General features: G+C 36.7%; 3 long non-coding RNA genes across 3 annotated transcripts; 2 read left to right on the forward strand and 1 right to left on the reverse strand.

Annotated features, from left to right (window-relative positions):
* Positions 1 to 3,459: 3,459 nt before the first annotated feature.
* LOC149048885 (uncharacterized) lies at positions 3,460 to 4,762 on the forward strand. The gene is made up of 2 exons (XR_016185100.1): positions 3,460 to 3,723; positions 4,165 to 4,762. It is a non-coding gene; the product is annotated as an uncharacterized LOC149048885 (long non-coding RNA).
* Positions 4,763 to 6,443: 1,681 nt separating this feature from the next.
* On the forward strand, positions 6,444 to 7,685 carry LOC113675408 (uncharacterized). The gene is made up of 2 exons (XR_003446600.2): positions 6,444 to 6,628; positions 7,412 to 7,685. It is a non-coding gene; the product is annotated as an uncharacterized LOC113675408 (long non-coding RNA).
* LOC113675416 (uncharacterized) lies at positions 7,632 to 8,173 on the reverse strand. The gene is made up of 2 exons (XR_003446601.2): positions 8,036 to 8,173; positions 7,632 to 7,939 (listed from the first exon to the last, which is right to left on the reverse strand). It is a non-coding gene; the product is annotated as an uncharacterized LOC113675416 (long non-coding RNA).
* Between the last annotated feature and the right edge of the window lie 3,959 nt (positions 8,174 to 12,132).

A 12,132-nucleotide genomic window follows, 5' to 3' on the forward strand; every position in this document is an offset into this window, starting at 1 on the left:
GTCATGCGATGGTGTCCAAGCTCTTGGACACTTAATGCTTACACGGAGTCTATTATTCTGCACAGGAAGAAACCCAACACCAAGGAATGTAGCGTGAGGAATCGATTTTTTTTTAAACTTCACGCCTGAGCACGACTTCAAACAATGTTTGGAAACCGGGCATCTTCATTATGTTGTCCAGCTGGTCATTGTTAAAATGTACCTGTACAATGGCAAGGAAAGTACAGACGTAGAATAAAGGTACAGAAGAGGCTAGGGGTGAAAATGATATGGGGGGTGGAGTGGGAGGGGGAAGAGGGGGGAATAATCGGAACCTGGATGGTCATTTCATAAGAGCTCTAAATAAAATCGAATTATAGTCGCTTATGATTCGTGCAATTATTGAAACTAACAAGACTAACAAAACATCCCCCTTGCTCATAAGTCGAGGTAATAACATGATTTAGAATGCAGTTTGGTGTTAGTCTACACAAGTAAATTTTTCAGACATCAAAATTGTACGAGCTCGTAGGACGAGTGCAATTTGTAGTCTTCGAAATATTACAAGTACTTATTTACAGCAAATTGCACTGGAAAAAGCATCACAGAATGTTGAAACAAACGAAAATTTGATAGCGCGCGCGCTATTTGCAATTTGAATATAACTTTGCACTCGTGTTACATGGAGAATGCACGCCTTTTGGAGTCAATAAGAAGCGCCTAATCTACATTATCAACTACGAAACGCACTTGCATTTATGTGATGTCCTTTAAATCTAAGAGAGCGGAGGTATTAAAACTAGCTAAGAGATTAAATTAAGAAGGCGGGTACACGGGCGGTGAATAAGCGTTACACTTTGTTAGCTTGAGAGAAAGTTTATGCAACAAGTCTTGCGAGAAATATATAAAGGAGAGCTGTATATTGAAAAATTTAATCATAAAAATAATTGGACTAAAAGATATTAATTGAGAAAAAAAGTAAAATAAAAAAAAAGAGAGCTAGACCAGTAGATGCCATGATTCACTTAGTTGATCAGACCATCGATCTATTTAATTTACATTTTGAACTGGTTATCGCTATTTAGAAGCTTCTCACTCCTATAATTATGATCGATACTCCTTTCAAATACAGTAAATGAATGAAGGGGATATATTATGGTTATTGTCATAGGGTAATACAAGATAATTTGGTTTGATCAACTGAGTTAAGATCGTCAATTGGCTACTGTGGAGAGTTTCTACAGCTCACGTTCCGAGCACTAACCCCTCGCTAGAGCGATTTAAAAACCACATGTAATTTAGAGAAGGGATGTAAACGTTTATTGGACTACACCACCTGTACAAATTTAATGACTAGCAGAAATAATTTAGACGTGCTTTGAAATGGATCTCGTCTATTTTACTTTTTTTTTCGCAAATTTTCATCATTTGGATTCATTATCTGTGGGCATTCACTTAGACGCGAAGAAAATCTTAACAGATCCCTTCTCTCTGTAATTTTTCCATTTGTTTGTTTGTTGAGCCATGAGAAGTGTCGCTAAGGCTCAATGCTTTTCTAACTCACGATTCAAAACATCGGTGAATGTCTCACTCAAAACCTCCATTTATTCCTCTTTTTATTATTTTTCCACAACTTATTTCTAATATCATCCGCCAGAAATAAAATTGATAAAAAAAAAATTTATTGGCTGCTTACATGCAGGGCCGTCCAATAACAGAAACACCAAGGCTTTTTGATTATAACATGTAGAAGAAGAAGAAGAGCAAGTAGAAGAAAAAGAAAAAGGTGAAAGTGAGACGGAGGAGGAAGAAGGAAGAAAATTAAAGCAGACGAACAAGCAAAGGCAAGCCGGTTGCTCAATTGGATAGAGCCCCTCCGCATATCGCAAACGTGGATATTTCGGGCAGAGGAAGAGCACACCTAGTTGAGTCCGTACGTAAACCCCTCTGAACAATATAACAAATAAGCGTTTGTACTGTATCGAAATATGACAGAACTAAACCAAAGAACCGAGGGACTGTACGTGCATTTGCATTTTGCATTGAAATAATTGATGGAAGGTTCTAAGTAACAAGCTGCAAGAGCTTAAGAGTATATGTACCCAGCTTGTTCCAAAAGGTTGAGTGTAACTTTGATCTCCACTTAAGAGCAAAAAAAAGAAAATCGTCAGGTGTTAAGGAAATGATTGACACATTACAGCCTTTTGGGAAAGGTGAGCAAAGAAACTGTAAACCTCAAAAAATAGAGATACATAAGGACCAAAACTTTAAAAATAATAATAATAAAATGACGACGCTCACGTGTAGGAAGCAATACTGTTTCTTCTCTTTCACTTCTTTTTTTTTTTTTTTTTTAATTTCTTTTTTTAAACCATTATGATTTGAGCCTTATCATTATTCTGGCTGCTGAGAAAATGATGCGATCTGAAAACCACACTCATTGAGTGCCATGGTTGAAAAACTTATAGTTTTATCATCATTCGCGTGTCTGTCGTCTTCGCGTGCAACGTGGTCGTTAAGCTACGATTACGTGTTAGTAACTTCAAACTTTACTTGACTTTCGTGAAGAGAAACTAGACAGCAATAGTATTGATTAAAAAGTGCAGTCTTTTTATAGCTTTACACCATAGAACATTGTTTGACTGAACACCCAGGTACGTGCACTAAGTAGCAAACAGCGCTTAAGAAAGATTTTCTGCATATAGTTTTATTTGAAAATAAACAGTTAATACAGTAGTACTCTCATTCAAATCACGATGTAACCCTTGTTTTCTTCCTTTGTTGCGGTGACGTCGATATCCTCGTCAGAGGGTGGAAATTATGCTTAAAGTTAATTTATCTTGTTCCAAACTTCCAAGATAAATTACAAAATGGGAAGATTTACGCCAAGGTCAAACTATCAAGCGTTCTAACCTCACCGCCATCTATCAAGGCTCGTTATCATCATTATAATTTACCAGTACAGTGATGAATAACCAAGAACTTTAACGATGTTAGCGCTTGATTTATTCACAAGATGTTTCTAAGTAAATGCCGCCTTTTCAATAAAAAGAGTTTGATACTGCAACTCTCTTGAAACTCTACTTATGATCAACTCTACTTATGATCCTCTTGTTCTTTAGTAAACCCTATCGGATAACTTACCTTTGAATGTGAGACATCTCAAGTTAATCGATCAACCTTTAAAGGCTTTCAAAATTGTGCATCGTATATCTTTACATTGTGAAAACAAACGGATAAGTAGCATAAGCTCTCTCTGGATCGACCACCTGCCCGCAAATGTGTCTTCGCCAAAGCTAGATCTTTGGGATTAAGATGCATTTCCATGACTCATTTTAGTCAATATATATTCATAACGACCAATTAAAGAGGAATAAATTTTATTTTTCCTATTTCCTTACTTAAAGATGATTCAGGACTGCTCTCGCATTTCACTGGCAATTGTGAAAGCCAAGATTTACTTGCCATCTGCTTTATTCTTAACATTTATGAATGCTTTTTTAAGAGATCTTTCGCAATAGTTTGTCTCCTTAGGCCTATAAAATAAGAGGGCTTAGATCTACGACTCAGAGTGAACAAGAAGAGGAGAGGGACGGTAATAGATACCAAAGAGTCAAAAAGATGAAGAGTAACGTTGTAGGAAAAGTCATCTGTGTCGTGTTTCTATTAGTAATGCTGGCCTCCGAAGGTGAAAGCATGGGCACTTTCATTCCAGGAGGAAAACGAGGACTGGATATCAACAAGGTTAGATTATTAAAGAAAGGCTACATTTTTTAAAGTTTTTCTGTTCTTGTCTCTCTCTTTATCTTTTTAAACTAAAGGGCTTTTTAGGAAAAAATCAAATTATCTGGAGTGTTACGTTTGGACAATTTTTTGCACTGACCCATCCTGGATTACTCAAACAATTATGTGCGATTATGTTTTGATGATGAAACCGTCTAAATGTAAATGTACCAAGTTTTTTTCATCTTTTTACTACGTTGATTTGGGTGGGAGGAACAATTTTAAATTGAAAGTAAGAAAAGAAAAAAAAATCAACGACAACAGTATTCCGTGACAAATTGACGGCTCCTTAGTAAAAGTACATAATGGTGTCATTTAAATTTGTATGTGAAAAACAATTTTCGTCAAGATATTTTAATCTCTTCTTTCGTTCACTCACGTTATATTTGCTTTCCTTTCCAGTTCAGAGAAGCTAAGAGCTCTTTATGCAGAGCTTTGGAATGTTCTGATTTACGAATGGCCATGGCGTCGCAGACCGAGATACAAAGAAAGAACAAAGGTTCAAAAAGAGGAAACACAGGACATGATTTACATTAAAAGAAACTCCTGCCTTTCCTTACTGCCCTCGAACGGATATGACAATAGAAACAACAACAACAATAATAATATTAATATTATATAGGATAGCTCCTTATTACCCAAGTACTGTTGTCAAAGGGATTCTGCTTAAATGATTAAAATACAAACAAAAAAAAAATTTAAACGAAAATGAGAGAAAATACAAATTTGGCTAACTTTTATCTACGGTAACTACGCTATACATAACAATATTCATGAGAAGACTTCCTAAATAATATCCTACTGCTAATGTGCCTGGTTTTTAAAGGTAAAGAGTTGAAAGATAAGGTGCCCACGAAGAAAAAACTTTTTATAACAAAGTGAAGTTCTAGATGTTATATGTGAAAGAACAGTCTTATTTTCTCTCAACAAATATACAAATAAATTATGATGCAAAATTAGAGAAACAAAGAAAAAGTAAAATAAAGGCAGATGAGACATCACTTATTTTGTGTATTTGGTTGAGCAATCCCCACTGACTGACTTGCTATTTTGAAAATGCGACGCAACTTCTCAACATTTAAAAAAGAAAGGTATGGTTTTCCTCCAGCGTCCCTCAAGAGCATAAGTTAGATATTAAAAAATATATACCTTAGCACATCAGTATATTTCTTTATTTCCATCCAAAACCAAACAAGAGTTGCCATCAAATCCTTCGTTAAATCCTTTTTACCGAGTACCATGAAATTTTTTTGTTCTTCAAGTTTTATTATGATCACTTTTATAAGTATTATTGTTATTATATTACTCTAATCATAATATTCATTATTATTGTTTTTGTATCATAGTATAATGACATTTTGCATATGAAGGCGGTTAAGGCTGCACTTCTTGCAATGTAGAAAAATTTATTTATTTCGAGAAGAGGAACACCAAAAGGGAAAAACAAAATATGTAGGAAAAAAAACTGAAAAAGTAAACAAAATTAAAATCAGAAAAAGCAACGAAGCCAAAAACTAAAGAAAACTCCGAAAGAGGTCGGATTAATGATGTTTCTAAAACTTGACCAGGCATATCGTTGCCTGTTTTATTCTTCCACGAGAATCTGGAAACCAGAGAGAACACCTTATCAGAGATCCAAGACCGAAATTAAATACAAGCGAAAGCTTTCTTTGGAATGATTTTAATCCGTAGAAAAAAAAGCGCTTTCATGCCCGGTTAGCAAAGCGAAGAATCCTTTCATGTCTTACCTGGGAATTAAAGCTAACCTATATACCCCTTCATGTCATAGACAGAGACGGGATGTGATGTGATCAGCTGAGTTTATCTTGTGAAAAAGGGCAGACAAAAAACGTGTTTTATGATGCAAATGTAGGTATCACTCAATAGCCACTATCAACAGGATAAGCCAATTTGACAGGTGAAACTAGATTATCAGCAGGGATGAACTGGTAAATTGACGCCTACGTGTCTTTTGAGGTAATAAAGTCTCTGAAGGACTGCACGCAACAACTCATCTCGTGCTGGGTGCCATCTATTCATATTCATCTTTATCAAAAGATATAAAAAACCAAAAAACTTAGTAAGACATCAAGGTATAACCTATTGAATCTTACCTGCTGTACCTTTTCCAATACATTATTTCCGCCGCGCGTGTTTCTCTCGCTTGTGCATTAATCATTAATTGTTACATCCAGGCGGATTTGCGTGCGTGGAAATTTTAAAAACGCAGGACATGTAATGACTGTAAATGCGAACAATAAAATTCTGTCAAGCTTCGCGACGCCAAGATGTCGTCTGAAGTGGATTTTTGCGACATATTCCTTCTAGTAATTAGAACACGTTTTCTCTTGATTTTTTAATGATCCAGTTCTCGTTATTAAAACATAAAAAGAAAGATAATGATGCTTAGGTGGAATTTTGATAGCCAGACATTCGTGAGTATGATTTTGACTTTTATTTTCGTGTTCGTTTCCCTCTTGCTCGTCCTTTAACCTCCTGGAATTATATTTCCTAGCGAGTCATTTAAATAAAGTTTTAAATGCGCCAAGCGCCTACTATTCTGGATATGTGAAGAAACGTTATATCCCGTCTCCCTTATTTCATTAATTTTCCCGGATTATTTACAGGGATGATGCTTTTAGAATAACTTTACGCAATCATTTTCTGTGGGCTTTTAAGGCTGCAATAGAATAAAAAGCCTTACTATGAAGTACCATAGAAGCGCGGTCTTATACCAAAGCTTAAGATGAAGATCGAACGATCCGTATTCCTGTGTGCCTTTTTTGTAGTAGGGATGCTAACTGTTGAGGGCGAGAGCTTTGGAAATCTCATACCGTATGGAAAAAAGATACTTTATAAAAGAAAGGTCTGTATTTATCGCTTGAAAATCTTACACCCCAGTAAACTCTGGAATTTTTCCTGATAAGTTCGGTTGTTTCTATTTTTCAGACTGATTTAGGATTTAAAAAAGAAATGAAGTTCTTAATTCGAACGGGTGTATCCATTCATTCGTTGGTTCATCCGTTCGTTCTTTCGTTCGTTCGTTCGTTCTCTCGTTCTCTCGTTCTCTCGCTCGCTCGCTCGCTCGCTCGCTCGTTCACTCGTTCGTTCGCTCGTTCGTTCGTTCGTCCGTTCGTACGTTCGTTCGTGCGTTCGTGCGTGCGTTCGTTCGTTCGTTCGTTTGTTTGTTCGTTCATTTGATCGGTCGGACGGTTGCTCGCTCGGTCGGTCAGTCGGTCCTTTGTTTGTTTGTTTGTACGTTCCTTCATTTCCTTGTAAATCCATCCAGTCTTCATCCATCTCTCCATCCACCCATCAATCATTACATCCATTCATTCATCCATCTTTTCATGTAGTGTCTCATAAAAATATCATCCAGTATAGGAATCATAGGGGAAAAAAGCCCTCTGATCGTTCTTTAAACGTTTCAAAGTTTAAAGAGTGGAAAAACAAATAAATTGCTCCCATGACGTTTTATAATTATGTAGTTCACGGCTTTGAGAAGAACAAAAGTGCAGTACAACGTAGCTTTTGATAAACAAGACAAGAATAAAGGGAAACTCAAATAAATCTATTTTCCTTCCTTTTAACTTTCTACATTTGAACGCACAGTTGCATATGAAAACTTGCTTTTTGCCTTATTCCTCAGCTTAAGAACTATGCAGCTTCGTGTTGTGAGTGTGGAGGAAAACCAAGCATAAAGTCCAATGGTAATCACGATGAAGTTTGGACGAAGGACGACGCAGCGAAAAGGATAACATAGTTAACATTTGAATTAAAATGAAATTTTACTTAAGATTCGACAGGCGGAGGAAACAACGATAATTGGTTAAACCTTTGGAGGGATAGTAATGAAAAACTGAAACTGATCGAAATTTGTAAGTTTTATTAGATCCTCAAAGTCGCCATTAAAAGAATCACACTATATCCTGTTAACCGTAATCGACATGATATCATGTTGTTATGCATATGATGGGTCTCAAGATTTAACTAGTTTTTCCTTCCTTATAGTTGAGTTTGCTCCATTTTCCAGCATCCAAGATTTTTCGATAGACAACAAATATTACTCGCCACCCTTTTGAACTTAAAAAAATCTCAACGGAACATGAGTTTCTCTATTTATTCCTCTATCTTCTGTTGCGTCAATTGTATCCCTCACTGAAGTTATGGTTTCGTGCTGAAGCAAAAGAAAAAAAGAATAAATTGAATGCCTACCGTCACCTAAATCTTTCAGACGCAAATCTGAAATAAAGAAAAAAGAGCACTCACAAACCTTTCCTTTCGCAATTGATCCCCTCTTTCCGCTACGGTAGGGGCCAAGAAAGCATTTGCTATCAACGGCGAAATTTAAGAGAATAACCACGACAAAGGCCAGAAAAGCGTACTTCTTGATCATTTCTTAAGCTGTAAGGTAGAAACCGAGTAATAAGTCAAACTGTGTTCTCGTCGTTTTATGTCAAAATTATAAGAGCAACCCCCCGGATTAAAACTGAAACAATTCCCAAAATGTCCTGACAAATAAGCCAGCAGGAAACGTATTCAAAACTCCTTGTTTTTGCGCCACTATCAAAATGATTTCCTATTGGACAAGTATAATTGCATAGCTCTACAAGAAAAGGAAAGGGAGGCTATTTACGCATGTATTTTTTACAAATGTAATGACAGTAATTTTTGCTTCTCGAGCCTATAGATTTGTTTTGTTTACCCTCCTGGAGGCTATTTAAAGATATGAAAAGGGTCAAATGAATAAAGGGATAAGTTTCTACAGAAACTGTGGTGCTGCGTTGGTGAAGAGTACAATAGGATAATTTGATACTAAAAAGTGGGCTGATAAAGTAAATAGGCCACCGCAGAGAGTAGCGGAGCCTATAAATTTGTTTTGCTTACCCTCCTGGAGGCTATTCAAAGATATGAAAAGGGTCAAATGAATAAAGGGGATAAGTTTCTATAGAAACTGCGATGCTGCGTTGGTGAAGAGTACAATAGTATAATTTGATGCTAAAAAGTGGGCTGATAAAGTAAATAGGCCACCGCAGAGAGTAGCGGAGCCTATAAATTTGTTTTGCTTACCCTCCTGGAGGCTATTCAAAGATATGAAAAGGGTCAAATGAATAAAGGGGATAAGTTTCTATAGAAACTGCGATGCTGCGTTGGTGGAGAGTACAACAGGATAATTTGGTATTAAGAAGTGGGCTGATAAAGTAAATAGGCCACCGCAGAGAGTAGCAAAGCTGACGTTTCGAACGTTTGCCCTTCTTCTGAGCGAATATTCGCTTCGACATTCGCTCTAACAAAGGGCTAACAATCGAAACGTCAGCTTTGCAACTCTTTACGGCGGCCAATTTACGTTATCAGTTCAGTTGATAATGCCAAAGTACTCTATGAAAAGGGTCAGCATTGGCGGAATCTGTATATTGCTTTGAAATTGGAACCCTTAACAAAAATCCAACCACCTTTAAGTGGAAGAAGAAAACTATCTATTTGCCTTTCCCACGCTAATGGCTCAATCTTCTCTGTTCGTCACATTGCCATATTGAACCACGGACCCATAACAAACCCCCTTTTTTCAAACAAATATCATTTTGGCATATTTTGACGATGGAGTATACAAATCTTATTATAAGATCTGAAATGAATGGTATAGGGATTTATAGGGAATATAATTTGCAAAGGAAAAAATTGCTTACCCGCTCTCCTATCTTTTGCCTTTGATTTAAAAACTACGACTCTCTAAGTTTGACTGGAACGGCTCCTTTAGCCTTATAAAGATGACAATTACTGGGCCAACTTGTTCCGAACCGTTCCTTTTCCGAGTAAGACCTAGTTAGTGAATCAAACTCACCTAGGTTCGTTGAAGAGAAACCACTCAGAAAGATAACTGATCTCGCCAAAATGAAACATAAGGAACTCATTTCTGATCATGAATTTCATAGACAAAAAACTTTGTAAAGAAGATTTAAACATATAAAATTATTGACACGTTCTAGGTGTCAACATATTGATAATCACTTCTAGATGATAAATAAAACATATCCTTCTGAAAGCTCACTAAAGGCGAATTGCCACAATAAAAGAACATGGAAAATGTGTACTACAGTGAATTCGTGTTAAGAGAACGAGAGAACGAACTACGTGATAGGTAAACTTACAATAGCTATCACGTATTCTTAGATACTATTTTCGTTCAGGTAACAACATGATTTCGAGTGCAATTTGGTTTTAATGAACACAAGTAAATTTTTCAAAAGGCAATTTTCTGTCGTCAAAAAATTTTAAAGTGCTTATTTACACCAAATTGCACAAGAAATTATGTTGTTATTTATTAACAATTTACATGAAAAACGCATCACATAAAGTCAAGACGGGCGAAATTTTGCCAGCGCACGCGCTATTTGTAATTTACATCCGTGTTACAACATTGCACCCCTGTTACGGCCAATCAGACGCGCGAAATAATTTCATGCATATTATCATCATAGTAAGACATACCTGGTACTCATTATTACCTAATTAAACGAGGTAATCTTATTATTCATGCCTCTGTTTCCGTTTAAATGGGTTTATTTACCATAAGGAATAAATGAGAACTTTTTACTTCGAAGCAGTGTTGTCTTTCGGCGATAAAGAACACCGGGATAAAGTCTTGCGTGTTTAGAATGGGCCATCGTACCTTGGGATGGTGTTTGAGGTCAAAATTTAAAACAGGAACGTAACACTTGTTAGCTTCCCCGTCCATGCCATTAAAAGACGTTTTTCACAGTTGGGCCATTCATAAGGGTGGTTGGCTTATTGAAGTAAAGGTGGTTTTAAGGTGACATCCTTTAAACCATGTTGCAGATAAAAAGCTCTTAAACAGAGATAGTTTAAAATAGATCAAAACAAAAACACTGTGTAAAAGGCTTGTATGGAAGATTTGTGAGCAATTTTTAGCACACGAATATGTTCCAGGAAGGCTTTTCGTTCAAGACTTCCATATTGAACGTACTTGTATTTCTACTGAACTCGAAAACTTTTGGCGATGATGTAGGAAATGAGTATATCTTTCTAATTGATGTTGGCTATCAATGTCGAAACAGCAAGTTAAATTGCCAGCCGTCATTGTTTTCATCAAAACGGATTCTCCTTCGAGACCGTGAAAAATAGCTGGTAAGAGAACCTAATGGCCAAATTTCATCCGCAGGTCCATTAAACCTTCGACTTAACAAATCAACAGTTGTTGGACGTGATCTATACTCGGCTGCGCCCCGTAAGTAAAAACTAATTTCTTTAGGACCTTACGGTAGATTGTGTGCAAGAGGAACTTTTTACTACAGCATTACCTTAAGCAAAAACAAAGAAACAAGTAAACCTTTTCATTACATAGACACACATACTATTAACGTTTGTTCAAAATTAGCTAAAAAACATTTTTGTAGATTTGTTCATCACCAAATAAAAAGCTTTGAGTGTGTTCTTTTCTGTTGCAGCAGGCAGCTAAAGCACAAAAGAAGTGTAAGAGAAACACGACACGTAGTCGAGTGTTTCTCCCTACTTCTTGAGTACACATACTGGAATTGTAGAGGAAACAGTATCCTGTAAATAAAATATTACTAACCTGATATAGTATCCAGCGGAACAACCGGTTAGAATGTAATCGGCTTTGTTGATGGCAGGGATCAGATTTTTCAGGCGTACGCACAAAGTCGGATCTTCTCGTGTAGAGAGGCGTAGTCCTGGGAGGCACTATTTGTGCCGACAGTCCTAAAAAGGTGTGATTTTGTTTGTGATTTTGTTTTTGTTTTTTGTTTTGGTTTTTTTTTGTTCTGTTTTTGGTGAGGAAAGGGGGGGGGGGGGAAGGGCGGGTTGGATTGTTCGATTAGTCCGGGGTGCAACCGCGACTAATTGGGCCCGTTACGAAGGCTTTTTCCTTCTCTTGTCCTCACCATTACGAGGCAGAGATATCAATCTGAAATTTGTTTTTCTTTCACCCTGAAAGATTATGCTTTTTGAGTGATATTCTTCTCTTTAGATCCCTTATATAGGTGAAAGAATACAAATAAACTCAAAGCAAATGAGGAGTTTTCTCGATGTGCACGAGCAGATACCAATCGTACAAAACCGGAAATCTTGTGGTAAAAATGTGACCTGGGATAGAAAAGAGTTCCACGGTATTTTCTGGAAGAAAAGAGGGTTCCAGTTTTGCCGGAAGTTAATGACTGACCGTGCTTGAGAACCTTCTTAGATAAAAAAGGAGTCTCTGAAAATGTAGATATCGGAATCTAATGATTTACAGTGGTTGTATCCATTCGAATCCATGGAGTTCTCGATTTTCCAGTCGTTAACGTTAAACTTCAAACAAACAAAAGGAAAAAAATCAAAAAATAGGTAAGA

The sequence above is a fragment of the Pocillopora damicornis genome, chromosome 3 (assembly GCF_964200805.1).
Source record: "Pocillopora damicornis chromosome 3, jaPocDami1.2, whole genome shotgun sequence".
NCBI lineage: Eukaryota > Metazoa > Cnidaria > Anthozoa > Scleractinia > Pocilloporidae > Pocillopora > Pocillopora damicornis.